The sequence below is a fragment of the Panthera tigris genome, chromosome C1 (genome assembly GCF_018350195.1).
Source record: "Panthera tigris isolate Pti1 chromosome C1, P.tigris_Pti1_mat1.1, whole genome shotgun sequence".
Classification (NCBI taxonomy): domain Eukaryota; kingdom Metazoa; phylum Chordata; class Mammalia; order Carnivora; family Felidae; genus Panthera; species Panthera tigris.
In genome coordinates, this window is record NC_056667.1 from 159,961,594 (window position 1) to 159,986,518 (window position 24,925).

A 24,925-nucleotide genomic window follows, 5' to 3' on the forward strand; every position below is an offset into this window, starting at 1 on the left:
GAAGCAGGCTGCAGGCTCCGAGCTGTCAGCACAGAGCCTGAAATGGCACTTGAATCCACAAACCACAAGATCGTGACCTGAGCTGAAGTTGGACACTTAAACAGACTGAGCCACCCAAGCGCCCCTGACTTCTTTGAAGTTGTTATCAATTTCTAAATATTTGGGGTTTTCTGGATATCTTATTGTTACTATTTTTAGTTTAATTTAATTATAGTTGGAAAACATATTTGGTAGAATTTCATTCATTTGAAATTTATTGAGACTTGTTTATAGCACACCAAATTGTCTATCTTGGTGAATGTACCATGTACACTTGAAAAGAATGTGTATTCTGCAGTTGTTGGGTGCAGTGTTGTGTAAATGGCAATTAGGTTAGTGTAGTTGATAGTGATATTCAAGTCTTCCCTGTTCTCACTGTTTTTTGTTTTGTTTTGTTTTTGTCTGGTTGTTCTATTAATTACCAAGAAAACAGTCTTAAAATCTCCAACTACGATTTTGGATTTGTCTATTTATTCATTAATTCTGTCAATTTTGTTTCAAAATGCTCTATTTTTAGGCACATATCCACTTACTATTTTCTTCTTTCAGATGCCTTTTTATCATTATCAAGTGTCTCTTTTTTTTTTTAATTTTTTTTATTTTTGAGACAGAGAGAGACAGAGCATGGACGGGGGAGGGGCAGAGAGAGAGGGAGACACAGAATTGGAAGCAGGCTCCAGGCTCTGAGCCATCAGCCCAGAGCCCGACGCAGGGCTCGAACTCACCGACCGCGAGATCGTGACCTGAGCCGAAGTCGGACGCTTAACCGACTGAGCCACCCAGGCGCCCCTCAAGTGTCTCTTTTTATGTCCAGTAATACTCTTCACCTTGAAATCTAGTTTATATGATATTAATATAGTCACTCCAGCTTTCTTATGCTTTCTCTTTTTCCATGCATTTATTTTCAGACTATCTGTTCTATGTATTTAAAGGTTACGGAGAACATACTTATGAGTTTTAATTTTTTATGCATTCTATCAATTTCCATTTTTAATTGGAGTGTCTAGTCTATTTACATTTAATATAATTGTTTATATGGTTGGGTTTAGATTTACAGGTTCTCTATTTTTTTCCTCTTTGTCCCATCTACTTTTTTGTTCCTCTCTTCCTTTCCTGACTTATTTTGGATTAACTGAATATCTTTTAGAATTCTGCATTAGTTTGGTTTTTCAGAAAGCAGGTGCCAACGTGAAGTTACAAGTGCTAGAGATTTGCAGGGTGCAATGCCATCAAAAGATAGAGAGGAGAGAGAGCAGGTATCTGACATCTGTGAAAGGAGGGAACAAGAAAGGAGGATAGGGTAGAAAGAACCTTAAACTGCACTGTGATTTTGAGAAAGTTTCTGCCAGCCTGATGGAGGATTTTGATCAAAGATTGCTGATAGATGAATATTGCACTGGGCAGAATCGGCCAAGTGCTCATATCCCTGTCATGTTCAGTTATTGGCTAACTGCAAAGAACATAGCTTTGATTCACTCACAGTGGATCCCTAAGGTGCTGCCATTAGATGCTGTCAGCTAACCACACTCCTCACAGCTGTCAAGTTTCTTCTAGAAGGGAGGTCCAGGTGAGGCAGGTATCTTCATGGCTGCCTCAATTTCCATTTTAATTTTTTTATTGACTTTTTAATTGTATCTCTTTGCATTAATTTTTAGTGGTTGCTCTAGAGAGTACCATATATATTTTTAGCTTTTCACATTCTGCTTAGAGGTAATATTGTACTGCTTCATGTCAAGCACTGGAACATTGCAACAGCATAGTTTCATTTACTGGCTCCTTCATCTTTTGTGCTATATTGTCATCATGCTTATGTTATAAGCCCCACAATATAGTGTTATAATAACACTATAGTTTTTATAGTTTATAGAAAATAGTTTTATGTCTTTTAAAGAATTTCAAAGGAGTGTGTGTGTTTGTGTGTGTGTGTTTTACACTTACTCACATATTTACCATTTACCATTTTCAGTGGTCTTCATTCCTTTCTCTTTCTGTAGATCCAAATACCTTTTGTAGAATTTATTTTTATCCTGTAGAACTTTCTTCAACATTGCAAATAGTTTAAATCTGCTGGCTATTAAGTCTTTGAGGTTTTGTTTTTCTGAAAGTGTCTTCACTTAACCTTCATTGTCTAAGAATATTTTTGCCAGATATAGAATTCTAGCTTGACTGTTGCTGCTCCTGTTGGCACTACAAAGATGTCATTCTTTTATCTCTGAGCCTACATTATGTTTGATGAAAAATTAGTGTGGTTTTATCCTGTGTATGATATGTCATTTCCCCTGGTTGCTTTCAAGATTTTATCTTTATCTTTGAATTTTAGCACTTCCAATATGTGCCCTGGATGGGTTTATATTTTGTTTTATTTTTATTTATCCTGTTTGGAGTTGGCAGAGAGTTTTGAATTTGTAAATTTATGTCTGTTTTTACAAATTTGCATTATTATTTTTTCAGGATTCTTTTCTTGCCTATTCTCTCTTCACCCTTCCTTCTGGGATTTCAATTACACATGTGTTAGACATGCTATTATATCCCCCTGGACCTTGAGGCTTTGTTCATTCTTAAAGTTCTTTTCTCTATTTCTCAAATTGGATAATTTATATTGTTCTATCTTTAAGTTCACTGGTAACTTTTTATTATTTTTTTCTCTAATCTGTTGTTAGGTCATCCAGTAAATTTTCTTTTCAAATTTTTCTTTGGGTTTAGAATTTCCAATTGGTTCTTTTTATAATTTCTCCTTCTCTGCTGATATTTCTTTTATATCCTTTAGCATAGTTACAGTAACTGCTTTAAAAATCCTTGTCTACTAATTCCAATATCTTCATAATCTGGGAGTACGTCTCTGGGGATTATCTTTTCTTTTGATAATGGGTTTTCCTGTTTCTTTGCATATCTAGTAATTTTGGAATGTACCTTAGACATTGTGAGTGACATAGAGATTCTAAATTCTGTCATATACCTTTAAAGAGAATTGATTTTCTATTTTAGCAGGCCGTTAATTTAATGGAAGTCAGATTCCAACTTGGTCTTCCCTGTGATGGACATTAGCAGAAATATGTTTAATTCTTGTCATCTTTGCTGGGATACTTGAGGTCTGCTCCACATATGTATAGTATTGGGAGTAGTAAGAGATTTTCTCAGATTTTATGTACTGAATTTGAGGCTTCTCCTCTGTGGTTGTCTTCTCTCTGGGATTTCCTCCCACATTTCATAGCTGCTGTCATCTCTGATTTCTTAGCTACAACATGCCAGAGATCTAGCTACCACGTGGAACTGACTAGGTCTCCCATTACATAAAAAGCTATAAAACATGAGTAATTTACCAAGAGCCATTTTTTCAAGTGTTATCCTCCCCTTTCACTCCTGCCTGCTCTTGGTCATTGTCCAGTGCCTTCAGATAGCTGTGTTTTTAAAGTTGTTTTTTTTTTTTTAAGTTTATTTATTTTGAGAGAGAGGGGTGGGGGGGGGGAGAGAACATGAGTGGGGAGGTGCAGAGAGAGAAGGAGAGAGAGAATACCAAGCAGACTTTGCCCTGTTAGCACAGAGCCCAGCATGGGGCTTAATCTTGCAAACTGTGAGACCATGACCTGAGCCAAAATCAAGAGTCAGCTGTTTAGCCAACTGAGCCACCCAGGCGCCCCTGTTTTTTAATATTTTAATCCAGAGTTCATGATTGTTATCTGTGAAAAGGTTGGTCTGATAGGAGTTATTTTTATGACCAAAAGCAGAAGTCTATTATCCCCCTTTATAGATGAATTTAAAGACACTCACACTACATTAAGCTTATGTACATTACCCAAGGTCATACAATTGGTAAGTGGCAGGGCTGTGATTTGAACACAAGTAGTTTGGTTCTAGAATCTTAGGATTTGGTCCAAGGGTACACTTCAATGATATGAATTTTTAAGACAATGGCAGGAAGAATAGGAAATATTCTTGGACTCATGGAGCCTTCTGGTGTTAAGTCCTTATGCATTGGACCATTCTCAAGATCTCATTACTCAGTGGATACTTCTCATATCTATGGGTGTGTACATTATTTCATGTACAAGTTTACACACAAGTTGTATTAAAGGATTATGTTGTTTTTGGTTAATTGGAAAGTAGATCTTTAGTTATGAGAAATTTCATATTTTCAGGGTTCTGTGATGTACTCCTTGGGCCGCCTTACTTAGAAACTGGTGTAGTTTATCATGTCGTTCTTTTAGTGATTAAAATAAAGAGAACTTTTGAAGGAAAGTAATATCAACAGTAATATAATGAATGTTTAGAAATTATTTATTGATGAAATTCAAAACCACAGTTATGGGATAGTTGACTTTTAAGAAGTTAAGTTTAAGATAGATTTAGCTGATGTGAACCATAGACCTTGGAAGCATAACAGTAAGACCAAACCTGGGGCACCTGGGTGGCTCAGTCAGTTAAGCGTCCAACTCTTGGTTTCAGCTCAGATCATGATCTCATGGTTTCATGGGTTCAAGTTCTGCATCAGGCTCTGCAGTGGCAGCACAAAGTCTCCTTGGATTCTCTCTCCCTCTCTCTGCCCCTCCCCAACTCATGCTGTCTCTGTCTCTCTCAAAATAAATGAATAAACTTAAAAAAAAAAAACAAACTTGAGCAGTACTATTCCTTCTTGATTGTTTCCCTTTTTCTCCTCTGGACTAAGTAGTTTCAGTTAACATTTATGAAATGATTCGTTTCATCTTATCCCTGTAACCCTTGGTTTTATCTTCACTTTGCATTTTAGAGTCTGGCTGGCTTCATGTTGATTTCACCATAGTTTGTAAGCTGATTTGTAGTGAAATCTTATTCACGTATGTTACTTTCAAACTAAAGGGAAGGGCCTATGTATTTGATTTTGGAATTCTCTCGGCATCCCACACCAGTGCTCGGATACCACAGTCAAGCTGATTGGCCAGTAAAGAGCAGGGGTTCAATACTTGATTGATTGATGGTTCTGAATTGCAGCCACTCAGTTCTGGGAAGGTGGGCTTATCTTCTGAGTTTAATAAAACCGAGTCCTTGAAGGCCGTGATAAAGATTTTGGCTTTCATCCTAAGAGTAACGGGAAGCAATGCAGAGTTTTAAGCAGTTGAGCGACAAGCCCAGATTGGAATTTTTAAAATAATTACTCTGGATGTTTGTGGAGCAGTTTAATATAACCCAGTTCTAGAGTGTAGAAATTAATGTAAATGATTAAATTTTAACCCAGAGATATAATCTAGAAGAACTAAACCCCAGATAGTCTTCAAGCAGAACCCCCAAGTGTTATTTCTCTCAACTGCAATTTTGAAGAATATTGAGAAGCAGAAAGTTTGAGACTGACTTTTTCTTTGGCAGGGGGGTGTGTGGGGGAGAGTCAAGGGCCTAGAATGTGAGTATTTTGCATTTCTGAAAAGAGACTTTATTTTTACAATGAAATATTAAAGCAATATGAATATCAAGGAATTAGGGAATTGAATATCAAAAAGCTACTAAAAATGACAAGTCTATATTTTATGCCTTTATGGAAAATATATGTCATAATTTGTTAATTTGAAAAAGCAAAATTAAAAATGTAATATAATTTTGAAAACAATCATGCTTTCTCTTAACAAAAATACACAAAAATAGAGATGAAACTTTTATACTTTGCTATCCACCAAATCCTGTTGCTTAACAGCTGTTAAAAAGTTATGTTGCTTAAAATGAGAAAACAAACCTAATATTTCAGTAATCATTGGAAGTCTGAGTTAAAAGTGTTGAGATGCTGCTAAGAGAGCAAAATTTTCGAGAGATAAAAATGTACTCTGACATGTTTCTTCTTCCCAAACATTTGTGGAGATTGAAAAAATTCCAAATGTGTCTTGAAGAAAGGAATTGACAACTCCTGAATTAAATACAGTGTTTGGCTCCTGCTTCAGACGGTATTTATTGGTAGGTTATAACAAGGTTAATAACAATTTGTTTGCTTGATTCCCCCAAAGTTTTGTAGGATTTTGTGCTGCTTGTATATAACTTGCCAAATCATAGCACTCATATTCCTCATTAAAATTAACATTAAATTATGCATATGTAAAACAAACCTGGGTGGAAAAAGAAAGAGATTTGTCAGTAAAAAAAAGTCAGCAGAAGGTGCCCTAACAGTGGGCAATGAGTGGGGTATCAAGTTACTCTGTTTTTTGTAAACAGTGTCAATTCTGTATTCTGGGCTGAAAAACCTGGCAAATGACAGCTCTCCCTCGTATTTCCTGAGGTCATTTCGTACCATTTTAAAGGATAAATCATAAATAGACCTTTGAACTAAGACAGTCTCGCTGGACCTATCCTTTTGCGACTAACTTCCAGTCTCAATGGGATATTGAAGGGGAGGCTCGATAGAATACACAGTGGAATCCTTGTCCGGGAATGACTGCCTGGCAATTGTTTCATGGAAAACAGGGAGGGGTGGGGGACAACAACCCTGCTCTGTTCACTGGCTCTTTAATTTAGATTACCAATGATAAAGCCGGGGCTACGGCTAAAGAAAGGTAGGATGCATACGCAGAAACATTAGTGCTAATATGCTGCAGAAAGACAAGATAAATCAGCCCAGCTCTCATACATCACTGAGGGAGAAGCTGATTGCAACTTGACCATGTGCCTGAGTAGTCCCATCAGTGAGAAGAGCAGAACATGGATTAAAAAAAACTAGAATGTACCCTTAGGGCTACTGCCGTGCTGGACCTGGGAGAAGTGTCTGGTGTAAGTTTCAGCTTGTTTTATCCACGTATTTACCAGTGTGTTCCCATGCGGGGAGCTTGTTTCTCTTTCTGTGTTTTCATGGAAGCTTCAAGCATGTTTATTTACAGTCGTAGACTTCATTTTCTATGGATATAATATCAACCTAATAAAGTTCTTCATAGAGGACAGTTTAGCCCCGTGTTTATCCAGGAGAGAAATGTGAGAAAGTGATGGTTATCCTTACTGTCCATAGGAAGCCTGTGGGTGAGTTTTGTTTTTTGTTTTGCTTTTTGTTTCGTGGGGAGGTGAGGGTTACAAAGGTGGATTTTAAACTAAAAATTCAGTTCTTTTGCCATTCACTTAAAAAAAAAAATGCAGTGGTAACCCAGCATTTCTTTCCTCCTGTGGTCTTTTGTTTTGAAAAACTGTGTTTGAATATGTAAGCCAGACTGCTTGGAATGCATTATATTTTATGACTGGGATGTTTGTATTGTTTCATATCTGTTATTAGACAAAATAATCATAAAGGGTGTTTTCTATGGACCTTTTTATATTCCAAAATTAAGTACAGATGGCAATTTCCAACAGTTTTAAAAATTTGTCAATTATTTAATTTAGCATCACTTAAGCATCTGCACAGGGAGAAAGCTGAGATGGTACAGAAGCTGAATAAGCATTGATTGCTCGTCTGAATTGCATCTTTAAAGTTTTCGCCTCAAATCTCTGATTTCACAGTTTATTTTTACCAAATTAGATTATCATATTTCATTATCAAGACTGCAAATGGGTGGAACTCTCTCAGATATCCTACATTTCCCGTTAGAACAGCGCGTAAAGCGCCTGCTGATTGTTACTCTGAGGGAAATTCTCATGCCGGCTCCCCGAGAAGATGGCTTAAATAATGCATGGGTAAGAGTGAAGCAAGATGGAATTTATGGCCCAGACACTGAGTTTGGGCTTTTGTTCAGACGAAAGACCACATAAGTGTGAGCGTATTAACATACTCTGAGGCTCCAGGGGAAGGGCGTAACTGAATGAAATTAGTGGTCACATGGTACTGTCCACGTTATTTCAAAACAAGCTTTAAAACAGTCCACCAAGCCTAAAGTGTGGTTTGAGGAGCTGAGGAAGGGGAAACTTGAAGTGTCAGTTGCAAACAGAATTCCCTGACTGAAAATTCCATGGGATAGACATAGGAAGTGAGTGTTCTGTAGGGGGAGGGTGGCCCTAGAGAGAATGGATGAGTGACTGATGAAAAGCAGCATGGTGGTCTTGTTAGGAAGGAATAAACCTTGACCAGACTGCAGCATTCTATATATTATGTCTTCCATCTTGTCCTAATTAGAGGAATATGTCTGCTGAATCCTAATCTCTTTAATTGTTGATAGAGCAGGCATGCGATTTGCTATAAATACACATGAGCATTCATTTCTGAAATAATGGCTGTTGCCAAATATATTAGACCAACAGGAGTGCTGGACTAGGGAAGGCTGTGCTGAATAGTTGAGTTTTGGAGGTAATGGACCAGTTGAGAATCATTGCACAGCTGGGCCAGCAGCTGCACCCAGTGCTCTGTCAAGTTTGGCCTCCAATTTCCTTGAACTTGTCCTTGTTTGCCAAAATGATGAACATAGCAAGAGCTCGTTTCAAATGAGCCTGCTGCAAGCAAAAAAGACCCTTTCCAAGGAGTCTTTGTCAAGGTATGTAGTCAACAGTAGCAGTGGCCAAATGAGGTATTGATTAGGGGATGGGAAGTTTGAATAGTCATAAAAATAAAAACCGAAGGCAAAGTGGTAGAATGAGGTAAGCTGGCAGAAGACCAGAGTACATTAAAAGGCTGTATTGGGTCATCACTGTCCTAACTAAAGGACATATGGAAAAATCCCATAATAATATCCAGCAATAATTATCTTGTAGTTAGGAAAAATAAATAGGCCTGTGGGTTGGAAGGCAGCCCAGTAATCTCAACGCCTTTTTTCCTAACATTGTATTGTTCTGATATTCCTTGGGACTGGGTCAAGAGGAAGTGTCGTAGAGAGCATTTTATATTAAGAAGCAGTGACTAAACAATGCGATTAGTGGCAAGCCAAAATAAGAGTAGCAAGGACTTTCCTTTAATTTCTTGGTCCTGGCTTGAGCAAGTATTTATTTAGCATGTACTAATTACCCAGCATGTTCTAGATACATACTCTAACCAAGTAGATTATAAACTTTTTGAGAGCAGACATGTGGATTTATACTTCTCCTGTATAAATCCCATTTCTTGAAAACCATTGTCTTGTTATGGTAATCATTGCAAGTCTGTCTACTTTCTTGACTTCGAAGAGGTTAAATATCAAATCTTTGCTATGCGAAGGCTTTATTTTCCCCTTCAAAAAAGGTGAGTCTCCTCTCTTAAGATTTGACCACTCACAAGTTAGGTGATTTGCGACAAAATACCCCCCGGGAGAGTCTGTTTCCTCTTGTCTGAAATGAAGAAAGTAACCCTCATCCTGCAGGACTGTGAGAAGGAGGCGTGCCTAGTGCACAGGCAGTGCTTTCCTCCTTCATAGAAGATAAGCAGGATAAGTCACCATACGGACTGAGTGCGTGCTGGCCATGGAGGTGGAGGTAGATGTGGGGAGGGAATGAGGAGGGTAGCGGGAAAGCTGGCTCAGAATCTGGAGCAGAACCTTTGATGAGAATATGACCTGAGGCAGGATGGTGCCAGTGGAAATGCAGAGGAAAGGATGAATCTGAAATATATTTTAAAGGGAAAATTGACAGAATGTGGCAGCTGCTTATATTAAAGTAAAGTGAAGAAAAAGATTATAAAGAAGGAACAACCATGAGGGCTGAGAGCCAAGATTATGGGTTTGTGATAATGGCAGGTTCGTGTGTGTGTGTGTGTGTGTGTGTGTGTGTGTGTGTGTGTGTGTGTGGTTTGTTCTCCAAACCCCCCAAAGCTGAAACAATACAGTTCTTCAGGGACTTATAAACCAAGAAAACATAAGAAGAGAGAAGAGGAAATTGGAGTGCCTACTTAACTTATGTAAAAGGAAAGGGAAAAAAATCAATAATAAACCAATAATATAGGACTAACACTGACAATAGAGTGAGAATTCAAAGGAATTGCCTAAAATGGCAAATCTATGTTTGGAGTTTTTCCCAGACAAGACCCACAATCTGCAAATAATAAGGCTCTTCTGCAATCTTGGAACTTATTTAAGTTTTCCTGAGTTAAAAAAAAATGCCACTGAAAGGATACAAATAGTGTCAGGATTGGGAAGAAAAAGAGCATGAGGAATGGAAATTCTCAAAATAGCTTGGTTTTGAAGAGGAGATGGAAGCCAAAAGATAGCTGGTTGACCTTTCAGAACTTAACCATTCATTATGACTTGTCAGAAAGTTTGACAACTGTTATTCCTTAAATAATTTATTGTGATTTTTCAGGAAATTGAAGCCAAACCACCAACTGGCAAATAGGTTGTGGTCAAATGCTCATTTGCAAATCCTTTATCAGAATAGTGTTGTAAACATCCTTGGGTTACTTTGCAAAAGTCTACACAACTCATCCTACAGTAGAAATCATGTACATTTGCAATAAAAAATTAATAGCAAAAAGACTTTTATGTTAATAATTAAAACATAAGCAGTAAGAATAAGAATGGAAAATGTTTTGAATGCCGGTACTTGGAGAAGTGCAGCTTAATTACAAGATGGTATGGGATGTGGCTATTTTAAAATTGATGCCCACTTTCACTGACTTTAAGAGACTTTGATTTCTTTAATCTTGAAATGTAGGGATTTCCTTGTCCTCCTTGAACTTTACCTTTTTTAAAAAAAAATTTTTTAACGTTTATTTATTTTTGAGACAGAGAGAGACAGAGCATGAACAGGGTAGGGGCAGAGAGAAAGGAAGACACAGAATCTGAAACAGGCTCCAGGCTCTGAGCTGTCAGCACAGAGCCCGACACGGGGCTCGAACTCACGGACCATGAGATCATGACCTGAGCCGAAGTTGGACGCTTAACCGACCGAGCCACTCAGGCGCCCCTACTGAACTTTACCTTTAATAATACCTGCCATGACCAGGATTGTTTTCACACATTGAAAAAGGAAAGGGAATATGGAAAAGATTAAAAGGGGAAGAAGGAAGGAGGGATACCAAAGGTAACTGGAACAAAAGTTAAAAGAAAGAGGAGAAAGAGCAGGTTTGAAGAATGAGTGAGAAAGATATTGCATGAAGGGAAGTTGACAGAGTTCTGGCATTGAAAAGAGGAGTATGTTGCTCTTAAGGAGTAAGAAATAAGGGAGACCACTGGGCCTAATAGCTTGCTGGATCAGCCACTAGGGGGTGCTTAAGACTCAGACAAGTTGTTTCTTGAGTTGTGATGCCACTCATGTGATGGGTAGACCTGGGGATGGGAACTTTTGGTCCTCTTAAGTTTCCCCTTTTAGCCCCCTCTTGTCATCTCTGCCTTCCCTATTCAGTGTGGATACCGTGGCCTATCATTTCAACCACCCTCTTACCAATATTTTCAGTTCTCTCGTTCATCCATTTAATAAAGATGTGTTGAATAATTCCTGTTTGTCAGGCATTGTAGAAATGAATAAAACAGATATATGCCAGCCCTTGGCACCTACCAGGCCAAATAAATACCAACCTTTAATCAAAGCAGTTGTGTTCTTTCTCCAGCCTTCAACCAGATGGCTAAGCACTGCTTGAGGAAATCATGTTACTGTCCAGATTGACGCTGTGATCGCTTTATGACCTCCAATCTCAACTGGACCTCTCACTATAGCCCAGCAGTCCTTATATAGTTTTCTAATATATTCCTGACATTCTCTTCCCAACACCTATTTGAAGACTTTTCAACTTTTCTCCAATCTTTGACCAAATCACATCAGTAGATAGCCTTACCTCTTGGCATTCAGGATTTCAACTTCTTGCCACCAAATCTATTACCTGCATAACCCCAATTAAACCAATTGCCTTGAGTACAGTTCAACATGGTGAAAGTCAAATCTGACTCCCCAAAGCCTTGGAAGGCAATGAAAGTCTTTACTGAAAATTTCTTGAGGAGTCAGCCATGAACAAGAAGGGGAACTAATCCCAGAACACATAGCCAGATTTCCTAAAAATTGTTTATATATGTCTTTCTCCCCAAAGTCTGGCTTCTCATGGCAGCCATCAATTTACAGATGCTCCTGACTTAGGGTGGTTCACCTTAATGATTTTGTGACTTTACAATCATGTGAAAGCAATATGCATTCAGTAGAAACCAAACGTTGAATTTTGACTTTTGATCGTTTCCCAGGCTAGGGATAGGCAGTACCATATTCTCTTGTGATGCTGGGCTCCCAGTTGCCATGTGATCACAAGGGTAAATAACCAATACACAAGGGTAAATAACCAAAACACATCCTGTGTTTCACTTTCAGTAAAGTAGGCAATAAATTATATGAGATTCAACACTATATTATAAAACAGGCTTTGTATTAGATGATTTTGCCCAACTGTAAGCTAATGTAAGTGTTCTGAGAACGTTTAAGGTAGGCTAAGCTAAGCTATGCTGCTCAGTAGGTTAGATGTATTAAATGCATTTTCAACTTCCATTGGGTGTATTAACCTGTTGATAACTTATGATAACCCTATCATAAGTTGAGGAAGATATATATACTCTTTTTCTGTCCTCCTTCTCTGCCTCTTCCCCTGCCCCCATGTGAATTCACCTTATCTTACTCCTGTCTGTCTGATCTTATTCCTTCGTAGGTAGAACAGACTAGTCCATCTTGATGTCTGTCATTTTCCTCCCACCCCTTACCTCAGTCAGCACAAGTCATAGATAGTTCAGCAGGGAAATCATTCTGAGTGAGAGGAAGGCATTGCAAATATTGGTGACTTAATACATACATATTTTTTAAATTGTCCATTTGTGTACATCCCTTCCACCTTTCCACAGGTTAAAATAGAAGAGCTTTTTCCCTCCCCTGATTTCTCCACCTGTGTTCTACAGCTCATTCACCTCCATCTTTATGGGTTGCTTGCTTTATGCACACTTTATTCTATTTGCTATAACTTTCACCTTTTCATCTCTAGTGGATCCTGTTCATCAGAGTATACGGGGACTCTACCTGCTCCAATCTTAAAAGAAAAAAAAAAAAGATACAACAAAACCTTTATCTTCCCTACATACTCTTTAATCTCCCTAACTTTTTCTCCCCTTTTATAGCTAAACTTCCCAAAGCGATAGCCTACATTTCTTGGGTCCTTCCTTCCCCAAACACTCCTCAACCACTATGGTTTAAATTCTACCTCAGCCACTTCATGAAAGCCCCTCTAGCTAAAGTTGTCCACTGTCTACTTGTTCTGGATGTGAAGGGGATTCTGAGTCCTTAATCTTTCTACAGCATTTGACACCGTAGAACACCATCTTCTTTGAAATATAGTTTTCTTGTAGCTTCTTGGTGCTCTCCTACATTGTGGTCTCTGTGAGTTTATCTTTCTTTTTACTTTTATTAAAATACAGGTGATATTCAGGGGCACTGTTCTTTTCTGACTTTGGGAGGAATAGGGTGGGAGTTCCATCCATTCCTGAGCCTTCTGTTAATATTTATATGCTATTGACTTCCACGCTTGGGTCACACCAGCCCTCACCTAAGGAAGTAAGATAGGGATTTCTGCTTGGAAATCTCCTCCAAACTCAAGTGGGACTTGACCCCAGAATGGGGCATTCAGGAGAGAGGCCTCTTTCTCTGACCCACCGCATTAATTTGCTAATAAATTACTCTCTCTCCCAAGCACTTCCCTCAAAGACACCTCACCATCATTATCTATTCTGTTATATTGATCTGCTTTGGGGCTGAAACACTAACTCTGAAACCTTACATTCTTTCTTACTCTATTATTTATAGATAAACTTGATGGAAATTATCCCTCTAATTAAACCAAAGATTTGGAACTCAAAAGCCTTTTTTGTCCCATAACTGGTTATTAAAATAAAAAGTGCTTTGCCTTTCTGTGTTTTGAATTAAAAAAAAAAAAAGTCTACTTAGCCACTCAGTTGGCTTCTTTGTTTCCTCCAGGTCTTTTTGTGTCCTTGAGGTAATCGAGTGATCCTGGAGCAGTGCAGGGGGTCAGCAGGGCTAGTGGGGCAAGGAGACACAGAGCCTTTAATATTTTAACCTACACTGGAAAGCAAAAGGTAAATGAGTCAGTTTTACTTGTGGTCTGAGGAGTCATCCAAGAGAAAAGACTTTTAAGCCTAAACACGAACGTTCACAGAAGTACCCCTTTGCTTATAAAAACAGATTCCTCATCATCTGAAACTGTACCTATGTCACTTTAAAACCAGAAATGATGGGAAGAGTCTAATTTTTTTTTAGCACTGTGGGAGTAAAATAGATTTGCAACTGAGGACATGGCCATGTGCAAGTTGTGGTCAAAAAGAGAACTAAATCTGCTAGCCTTGTTCAGTTTTACCCTGATCAAATGGGCACAGACTAATGTTCATCCAGGCCAGCCTATAAAGGCAAAGGGGTAAATATTTAAGAAATTCTTTTGAACCTTTGAATTCTAACTATATTTTGGAAAGGTTTCATGTGACATGGAAGAAGTCTAGTGGCTTAGGACAGAAAAATAAATATTTACATTGCTTATTTAACATATTTAAAGCTATTTTGTTGAAGAATATAGGATATATGTTAACTATAATGAGAAAAAGAAAGCGGAACACTTTTCATAAATTCACATCGGGTCGTACCTAAGTTAATCCGAATTTTAACTGTTAATCGATGACCGAGAAACTGGAGAAGGTGGGGCATGCTTCAGTTGTTGGGCTCTTATCATCCAGGCATGCAATTGCATTTTGAACAGATTGGAATCAAATGAACAGATTATTGGGCCACCTAACAAAACGGGCATCCCAGTAATCAATATCTGAAATAATAAAAACATGAATTAAATGTTTTTTGATCAATATTATTCACACAACTCATATCCTTAATGATAATGCTTAACTGAAAGACAGACCTTTGCTTCAAGGTTCACTTGCAATCCTCAGAGAACTCTAAATTTGTTTTGACATCCCAGTGCTTCTGGAAAATATGAGTCCTGTATTTCATTTTGTGGAATTAGAGTGGACTGCATAATAACGTGCTCTTACATAACACAGACCATCTCTACTTTTTCATTCTAAGTTTTAAAGAGAGAAATGTGGAGGGGCACGCAGAGTGGGAGGAGCCTTGGAGCGGAGTGAGGAGCTAAGTGTATAATTCTGTCCTGTCAATGGTGCTCGTAATTCTTTTACATAGATATGTGTATTTATTTTGAGGGAGAGAAAGAGTGAGCATGAGTGGGAGAGGGGCAGAGAGGGAGACAGAGAATCAAAAGCAGGCTCTGCACTGTAAGCGCAGAGCCCGACTCGGGACTCGATCCCACAAACCACGAGATTATGACTTTAGCCAAAATCAATAGTCTGACCCTTAACCGACTGAACCACTCAGGTGTCCCGTGCTCATACCTTGCTTAAAGCATTAATTTGTGCAGAGATCTGAACACGGCAGGCAGCTATTTGTCTGAAGCTGACATTTCTGTTCATTTAGAGGACAGAATTATGGTCCAGCTTCATCATAACTAAGTGGAGTCCTATAGTTTTTCCTAATCTAAAAGAGGAGAATGTAGGAAGGGCTTCAAACTCTTTAAACAAACAACTAAATTCTAAAATTCGGTGTTGGAACAAATATAAGCTTATATTAAGTCACATTTGGAGCACCGCAGAAGGAAAGACCTGTGGATGTGGTCTACTAGCATCAGGGCAAATCTGTCAGCGTCCTCAGCTCATTCTGCAGCGGAGAGGCATGTGGAGCTACACAGACAGACAACTCGTCTCTCCCTCGCAAAATGAGTCCTATGTTTTTCAGGCCATTCTAGGCCTCTGGGGAGGACGGCAGTTCGTCCAGAGACCTAGACAACGCTGCAATCATCCACATATGTCATTTTGCCTTAGAACTAATGGTGATCTTCCACAGGAGCTCCTGATGTTTGTTCAGAAATCAGAGCGTAGGTGGCTGGAGAACCATTTTGACTACAACAGTTGAGAGCTGGTCCAAAGTTGGAATAAGACAGAGGCTACCTTATACTGCCCCTGACCAACTACCATTCACAGCATAAAATCAAGATTTTATTTTATTGTGTCATTTTTGAGACATAACAAACACTGCATTCCCCAGCTAATAGTATTAGCCAACTAATTTCTTTCAGGAGTGAGAAGAGGTTCTATAATATTTGTTCTTTGAGATGTTCCTCAGTCTTGGAGGGGCTGGCATTTTACCCCGTGTCCCTTTAAGCTATCTGTGTGCTTGTTTCCATTCATTCATTGACTCTTATTGTGTACCAGGCATTATTCTAGGCATGATCTGTAGAGCAGTGAGCAAGACAGATTTATGAGAATGGTAAAGTGTTCACCCAAGAAAGCCTCTTCAAAAGGCACTTTTATTAGCACAAGAGCTTAGTATCATCACTTTATATTGTCCATAGCTCATGTGGAAAAGGAAAATTTTCTTTGTCTAAATCATAGGAGGTTTTGAGTCCTTTGTTTTTAAAGTCCCAGGAACACTTCTTCAACTTGAGACTACCCAAGGCCATCTAAGTGACACAACCTAGGTCTCATCTTTGTTACTTATTCTTTAATGTGAATGGCACTTGAAAGGGCTTAAAGTAGCCTACGTGAAGAAGAAGGGCTCTTCAGATAATTTTTTTCTAAAAGCAGAGATATCTACTCTTGACCCAGATGAATGTCCTGACTTCTAAGTTTTTGCACACTTCAGAAAGGCTTGACTTCCTGCTAAATAAAGTGTTTGTCAAAAAATGAAAAATAACACAAGGAAAAACAGCCAGTCAAGGGCCTGGCATCTGGTAGGTGCTTAGTAAGTGTTTATGGTACCAAATCTGAAGCCAACCAAAAACTTATCCGGAAGCCAAAGGTTAAGTTAAAAAACAAAACTGGCTTTCTTCTCCTCTATGAGAATCTCTAGAATGATTCATTTCCTTTTCTGTAAAGTGTGAATACTAATCCTTAGCTCATGGATTTTTAGGGAGCCTAAGTGAGATAAAACGGGAAAGCTCTTCATAAACAATTAAATTCTTTTCAAATAGAAAGTTTATTATGAGAAAAAAAAAAAACAAGCCTGAAGCCTTGATAAATTCATTTATGTATTGTGTTCTCGTGAATAGCAACAAGTTAAAAAACAAACAACTAATATGCGCTATTTTGACCCTCCCCAATGAAAATATTAGAAATCTTTTTGTTGGAGCACCTGGGTGGCTCATTCGATTCAGCATCCGACTTCACCTCGGGTCATGATCTCACGGTTCGGTTTGTGAGTTTGAGCCCACATCAGGCTCTCTGCTGTCAACGTGGAGCCCACTTCAGATCCTTTGTCCCCCTCCCTCTGCCCCAACCCCTATGGAAATCATAGGAAATCAACCCCGCTCATGCGCGTTCTCTCTCTCTCTCCCTCAAAAATAAACATTTAAAAAATATATATATTTTAAAAGTTCTTTCCCTATGGGTAATTTTATACCTGTATATTTTGAGGAAAATAGTAGAAAGCAAAGGAAGGCCAACATCTTGAAAAGAGTTAATGCTAGATTTTGTGTATTGAAAATCACAAAAAATTGGTCTCTGGTATTTAGATATCTTCACCCATGTCACTGTGTGGGGTATATAGGACTAGGGAGTGTGTTCAGAACAACTCGACTCAATCTTCAAGTTGTAAGCCCAGTCACTAAGCCATTTGATCCCTCACTGCATCTGGTGACTTTTACTAAGTTGAGCCATACAAAATTGCTAATATTCAACCACTTTGGGCCTACAAAAGTGGCAATTGCATATATTCAGCCTAATGTCATTCTATTTCTGTTCTTGCATGGGGATCCTTTTGTTTATCTGTTCAGTCTGATATAGACAGCTAGAGGGTAGGGATTATGTCCAATATCTAAATTGAAGCCTGGAAGTCTGAGCTCACACAATATAAAATATGAAAAGAATCCATAAAATATCTTTTCACCTGAGCTGTAGATACTATTTCTGACACCCTTCATGGAGACAATGCAGTGGAAATCATAGGTGTTTAATAGCTGGGGACGCCCTAAAGGTGAACGCCTCGCTCCCAGGGAATGATCAGCTCAAACTAGGAGCCATCCTGGAAACTCTGGTACCCCGGGGGTACTGCACTCCCCTGGAATCACCTCCTCATCTCTTATTCCCACTTCTTTCCCACCTAGCCTCCCTATGCTGTCACGGCTGCTTTTGCCTGAGCTTACCAATTAGAGGGATTGAGGGTATCTGCTGCCCTGCTTTTTAAGCCTTTTCTATGGTATCCCCTAGAATGGCAGCCCAAAGTAGGAATGCATTTTACATCAGGACCCTGTACACTATGCTGTATTACATATGTATGTGGCTGGTGTATTTATATCTATATCTTGTATATATATTACCAAGCCAGTTCCCAATTTTGAGAAGCTGTCCAGAATATCTTTTTTGAAATTAGGGTCCAATTAAACTTGTGGAGACTTTAAAGCTTCATGGGAGAGGGAAAAAAATGCCAGCTCAGTCTTTAAGCTTTTTATCCCCCTTAAGCAGCTGTGGCCTGTATCGGTTTATGTCAGGATTTGTTTTCCTATTCCTGTTTTTGAGCAGCCACAACCTTGAAGACGAGCTCTAAGATGGGGCTATGGCTTCAGTTACAAAGTTCTGAAACCCATATAATTAATTCTAGATGGTAATGGCTCATTTCAGTTGCTGTGGAATGTCTTAGAGTGACCAGGAATATCACCAGCATTCTGCTTTTATACGCATGGATATAGCCGGTGAGGTTATTTATCTTTTGCCTGTTTCTTATTCCTAAAATGATTTTATGATTTTATCCTATCTATAAGTTGATATTTAAGTCCATAAAAATCCTGTGTAAAGCCATCAAACTGAATGTATATTAAGGATTATGCTATTTGGATGAGCAGCTTGGGAATATTTAGGTTTTGATCAAAACCTTTGAAATGTTTTCAAAAGAGCTGTAGCACCTTTTGCTCAATTTAAAAATTTGGTATAAAACGTGTATATTTATTTCTATTAGAATAAGAAAAATAAACGCCACTTGCCAGCCTTGGGATTCAGATAACTTACCTAAATGTGGCTTGGCCAGTGGCCCACTGCTTTTAATTCACAAAAAGCCACATATATTTTCTTTTTAAAATTTTTTTTAATGTGTATTTATTTTAGAGAGAGAGCACGAGTGGGGGAGGGACAGAGAGAGAGAGAGAGAGCGCGAGACAGAATCAGAAGCAGGCTCCAAGCTCTGAGCTGTCAGCACAGAGTCTGACACAGGGCTCGAACTCACAAGCGGTGAGATCATGACCTGAGCTGAAGTCTGACACTTAACCGACTGAGCCACCCAGGCGCCCCTCACATATATCTTCTAAGGCGAAAAAAAGAGACAGTTACTTCTCCCTATAAGGTTCCATCATTATCAGACCAGACTGTATCATATCTGAAATCCTGCTAATTTGCAGGAATTAGAGACATCAATAAGACTTTTCTTATTCGAGTTTCAGAATGTTGCTCAAAAGGGAAACTTGTGAATTCACTCGCCTTCCATTTTTCCTGATTTTTGAGGTGTGGAGGCTCTCAGCAGAGTGTTTTGATGGGTATTGGCACGTTGTCTGCCGGAGAGAGAGCTGACTCAAGTGAAATGTGGCAATCACAGGACATCGCTTTTCAAGAACTTGGAGAAATGCCTCCCAGAGTCCAGGGTTAGATGGAGTGTTGTGGAGGGTGAGGCACAAAATCTAGATGATTTATCTCAGCTTCTGACCCATTTTATATCCTTGAGTAAATCACTTAACCCTTCTGTGCCTAGGCTTTCAGTTGTAAAATGGAAATAAGGTCCCTATTTCCTAGACCTCATTTGAAGGGATATTATACATTCTGACAAAAAGAGGAAACAAATTGCTCTTGGCACTGAAGGAAATTCCACAGGGGAGTTGCAACGGTTTTTTTGAGATGGTAGCATTATGGAGATAAGCAAATGATCATCCAAGGCAAATATATATTAAAACGAGGGTAAGTCCTTCGGATCCAAAAAAACATTTCTTGTGAAGGTAGTATATTCCAGGCACTTTCCCATTTACTCTTCCATGGTTCTTTAATCCTCCCAGTCAGGAGGGCCGGGCGGCAGTTGGTTAGGGTCCTATTACTGGTTTTATAAATAAAGAAACTGAAGCTTAGAGAAGTTAATCAGCCTGTTTGAGCCATACAACAGGAGAGAAGCAGAGCCCAGGAGCAAGTCTTCTGGTGCTGGGTCCCATATCCTTCTCATTACACACCACCTACCTTTGAGGTGACATGAAAAGATGTGAGAACTAAAATCACATAAATCTAAAATCCAATTTCTGAGACACCTGGGTAATTCAATTTTTTTTTTCAACGTTTTTTTATTTTTATTTTTGGGACAGAGAGAGACAGAGCATGAATGGGGGAGGGGCAGAGAGAGAGGGAGACACAGAATCGGAAACAGGCTCCAGGCTCCGAGCCATCAGCCCAGAGCCTGACGCGGGGCTCGAACTCACGGACCGCGAGATCGTGACCTGGCTGAAGTCGGACGCTTAACCGACTGCGCCACCCAGGCGCCCCGACACCTGGGTAATTCAAATACCTGTGTTTAGTTTCTAAATTGTGACTTAGTTTCTACAGTCCTTCTCTCCTGGAATCAACTATACCTCTCTAGTGTATAGATTATCACCTTGTTTCAGCTTTATTGTTTCTACCAAATATATGTTAACTGTTAAATGGTTTTTACTGGTACTTTTAGTCCCTGTTAACACAACTCTTCAGAGGCATATATGTGCAAAGCTAGGATTCTTTTTGAAAATATATGACTGACTGGCTTCTGGTGAGCAATCGTAGCAGCATTGTTATGCCTGTCTTTACAATTTACAACTTTTAGGTTAAGGAACTTTTTAAGCCATCTGGATGGTCTGCTAGTTGCCAAGCCCTGGTTGTGTATTTCTTATAGTGTAGGATTTAATACTCATGGGGGTTCTGTTGCAGTCATACTGTCCTGCACAAAAAAGTAAAAGCTGTTGTGTCACCAAACATGCCCTCTCTTTGCCATGAGTTAGAGATTATGTTTTTGAAATCTTGTCCGAGAGGCTGAACAGCTGAGGAAATTCTTGCTTTTCTTTCCAGCTTCCCAAGCAGCAGCGGTGTTGCCAACCCCACCTCACTTAGGCTCTCGTTGTCTATGAACAGTTCAGACTGACTGGAACACGTTTATTGAATGCCCATTCCTTGGGTGCATTAGTCAAATGCCATTGATTGTTATAATACACCACCAGCTCAGGGAAGGTAATGGGGCTCTTTAATTGGAGATGCTACTTTAGAGGACAGAGTGTAAATCATTGAATACAAAGTTCAATGATTTTTTCCACAGTGACTACAATGTGTCTATGATTGCACCCTCAATATAGTCAGACAAAAGAGGAATGGCTGATACTCAAGACTAGGCATTGGGAGACTCCTAAGAACTCTAAGATTCGTCCTATTTTCATCTTGTCTTGAAATATTCTCACGTGTCCTACTGAAACCTTGGTTCAGAGGGATGCTACTGTGTGTGTGCATACATGTACATTTAAGATGACAATTAAAATTTAAAAGAATTTGTTAGAGAATACTCTGGAAGCCAAGACATCTCAACTGTCTTCCATTCGTTACAAATACGGTCCTGGGACTGTATTTTTTAGAAAATATCAGAGCGGCTCCAGGTCTTTCCTCCTTAGCCCTTCAGCTGCTACCTTTTCTTTCCTAATTCAACAGTCACACAGATGAAGATATGTACAAGTGCGATGATATAAATCTTTATTTATAAAGATTTCCTTGCTGTCATTGAGTTTAAAGAGAAGAGTTTAAAGTCTAGTCCAAGACCCAGATGACAAGCCACTCCCTACTCCAGACAAACCTTCCTCTTCCAGGCTTTCTTTATACCTTGTCGGGCTATGACACCAATTAGACCCAGCCCTCTTGCACACTTCGGTGTGCCTCTCAGAGTAAAGACCTCTCCCTCTGCCCTTGCTGCCTGCATCCTGGAATACACCTAGCCAAGGGCTGGTCTGAATCTCTTTCTTTGTGACTGTTCTTAAGACCCTGGGGAGCATTAGGTATGAAGGACCTTCTGTCTTGGGAGAGCAGTGACTCTACTAACTGTTGTGAAGATAGTGCTGTTTAATTCCAAACATATTAAAAACCTGCAGTGTGAATAGATCCTCATTATTTTTTGTTCTCTTTTTGTTTTTGCTCTAAGATGATCCCTAAGAATAGAGGCAAATAGACTGAGAAATCTTGTCTGTGACCCCTCCGTGACTCAGCCAGCATTGCAAATTGGCTGTGGGAGTTGGGCTTTGGATTTGTTAAAACAAATTACTGAAGTTGGTGCTCTTTGCATTAGAATCTGCACTTGGCAATGAATTAATTCCACACCCACCTTGTGTGAAAAAACAAAGCATAAGGTTAGAGAGGCAGGGACACATAACTAGAGATGGAGAGGTGACGCTTGGGCTCTGATCCCACAATCATTTTTGTCTAGGTTCTTCCCTCCCAGTTTCCCTCAGTCATTTTCTTTTCTCTTTGTCCTGCTTGTGTCCAAAGTGAGGATGAATGGTTGCTGATGGGCCCATTCACATTCTCATCTTTTCCTTATATCAAGACATTCTAGTGTCCATATGAGGTTGGATCCAGAAGGATTCTGTGTGTGGCAGCTGCAGGACACCTATTTCTACTTCGTCCATTTCGAAGAAGGACCAAAACCACAGCTGGGGCACATAGCGACTTTCCATCTTTTAACTTTTTTTTTTACAATGAGAATGTATTATTTGTGAAGTTCATTAAATATATATATATAAATATAGGAAAGTTGCAGCTAAGTTTTCTGGGAAGAGCACACTGAATTGCTTCCCAAAGAGAGTGTTCAGGAAACCAAAGGTGGGCGTAATGGAAGTTTTTCTTTTTTTGTTTTGGTAGTGGTTGGTCTATTTTTATGATGGATCAGGAGAGAGGTTTTTTTCCATACTTTTCGGGAAACATAACCTGCTCAGCCTGCAGATGAGCCAGGCATTGTACATAGCTGGCCAGGGCGGCCCCCTACCTGCAGATTGAATAGAGTGGGGGAATCTCATGCCCATTTGCTGACTGGAACCAGAGAGTCCATCATTAAAGATGGGTGAACATAACATGTTACTCAGGTGCTACTGTCCACACCCCTTCCCTGCTGCCTCCAGAGCTTTGGTGAACTTAGAGCTCAGGGTAGCTTAGGGAGGTGCAGAGGTCAGGGCTATTTTTAGTTTTCATGAGAGCCTGTGCATTATAAAAAGTGCTTCTCTAGGCTACCAGCCACCAGACATGGCACCGCATCTTCCTTGACCTGAGAGTGACCGCCCATAAATGCACGTTGTATGGTAGTTAATTGTTTCTATGTCCGTCTTCCTTTTATCCTGTTAGTTCATTCGGGGCGGGAGTTGTGTATTGTCCATCTCTATTTCTAGTACCCAATACAGTGCCTGACAGCTGATGCTCAAGAAATGACTGTTGTATGAATGATGTAAGGTCTGAACTTCAAACAACTGATTTATAAATGCGCTATTGAGAACTGGGGTTTTCCTATGGTTGGATATTAGGGAAAGGCCTAGAAACACAACCGTTAAAAACTGGTATGGCTGAATCCAGTGTTTTTGCTTTGGAACAAACAGCCTATGTTCAAATCCTGGCACCTCTACTCACTAGCTGATGACTTGAGTAAGTTCCTTAACCTCCCTCTTCCTCAGTTTCCTCATCTGTAACCTACAGATACCAAAATTATCTACCTCTTGGTCTGGTGGTTAGGATTCAGTGAGACAATTAATGCAAAGCTTTAACAGCAGGACACACAGACAAGTTCATTTCATTGTTCATTCTTAGCCATTGTTATTATTCAGAACCTTTAACATGGGAATCATTCTAGTTGGTCAAGTTTTCTGAAAACCCGTTGTATACCATAGTGTTTCTTATTTAACTAATTTAGAGATATAGCTTTTAAAACAGTATAATGAACTACTTCCCAGAACAGTATAATGAACATCCTAATCTTTAACTCCGGAACGTTATCATAAGCAATCATTATTATCCCGTGCCTAACACAGGAATAAGTGCCCCAGCTTGTAGGTACGTGTATGGTTGACAGGCTTTTCTGCTCTGCTTTTTGAGTTCTTCTGTCTGACCTTCCTCAATGGTCAGCTCTCAACGGCCTACTTTTAGTACCTTCTCTCACCGTTAGAATTTTCTTTTCTAATATGCTGTACTCTGGGGAATCAAAGCATATTTTAATTATATATAAATAAGAGTGACTTGATGGGGCTCTTAATGAGCTTTCTCATGACAAAAGTGAGTGATTTTTGCAGTTTCCAAATTGGTTATCTCCTATTTGTCATCAATATTCCGTATATTTATGACAGATGAAGTCTTGCCAGACACGAAAAAGTTATTGTTCTATTTTCTGTCCTACAGTTTTAACTGGAATTCAACATAATGCCCTTGGGCTGGGGCTCTTAGCACTTCCTCTAAACAGAAGGAAGCAGCCTGTGCTCCCGGGTGCAAGTCCTAGATCAGCACTTGATTTCTTTTCTAACAAGGACAATAAGACAGAATCTCACTTGTCAGTAGGGCTTAAATGAGATAGTACTTTCTCTTATGTTAACATATACTTGGTTACTGCAAAGTGCGAAAATTGTATTATTAGCATTAGTGGTACTCCAACATGTTTGCAGGGTTTTTTATGTATTTCCGTGGATCTGCATGGAGAGAGAATACTATGCATGCCTTATCGGAGAAATTCATCAGTGGCCTTTAAATGAAGTACCTTCGTTTAAAACATTTTCTGAAACCATTGTGAAGCTCCTGTCTGGTGGATGATGGAGGAAGGTGGGGGAATGGGTAATGAAAATGCCACCCTGTGGTGTTCAGTAAGCTGAGACGAGGGGGAGAAATCCCTTTTTCTCATGGATTTGGCCCGTAAGCTCTTTTGTACATACAGATGGGAAAGTGTTAAAATACGTATGTGGTGTGTTCATAGATTTTAATAAGGAGCCGTTGATAAGTAGATCTGGTAATTTTTTGTAAAT

General features: G+C 39.3%; 1 protein-coding gene across 6 annotated transcripts in view; it reads left to right on the forward strand.

Moving 5' to 3' along the window:
* Positions 1 to 24,925, forward strand: part of RAPGEF4 (Rap guanine nucleotide exchange factor 4) — a 288,747-nt gene that overhangs the window by 106,127 nt on the left and 157,695 nt on the right. Inside the window, exon 1 of one of the 6 annotated variants that reach the window (XM_015541288.2) lies at positions 6,724 to 6,759. The exons of the other annotated variants lie outside the window; for them this stretch is intronic. The gene's annotated coding sequence lies outside the window, so the exon portion shown is untranslated. Of the gene's footprint in view, positions 1 to 6,723; positions 6,760 to 24,925 lie in introns of those variants that run through there. 6 annotated transcript variants of the gene reach the window in all.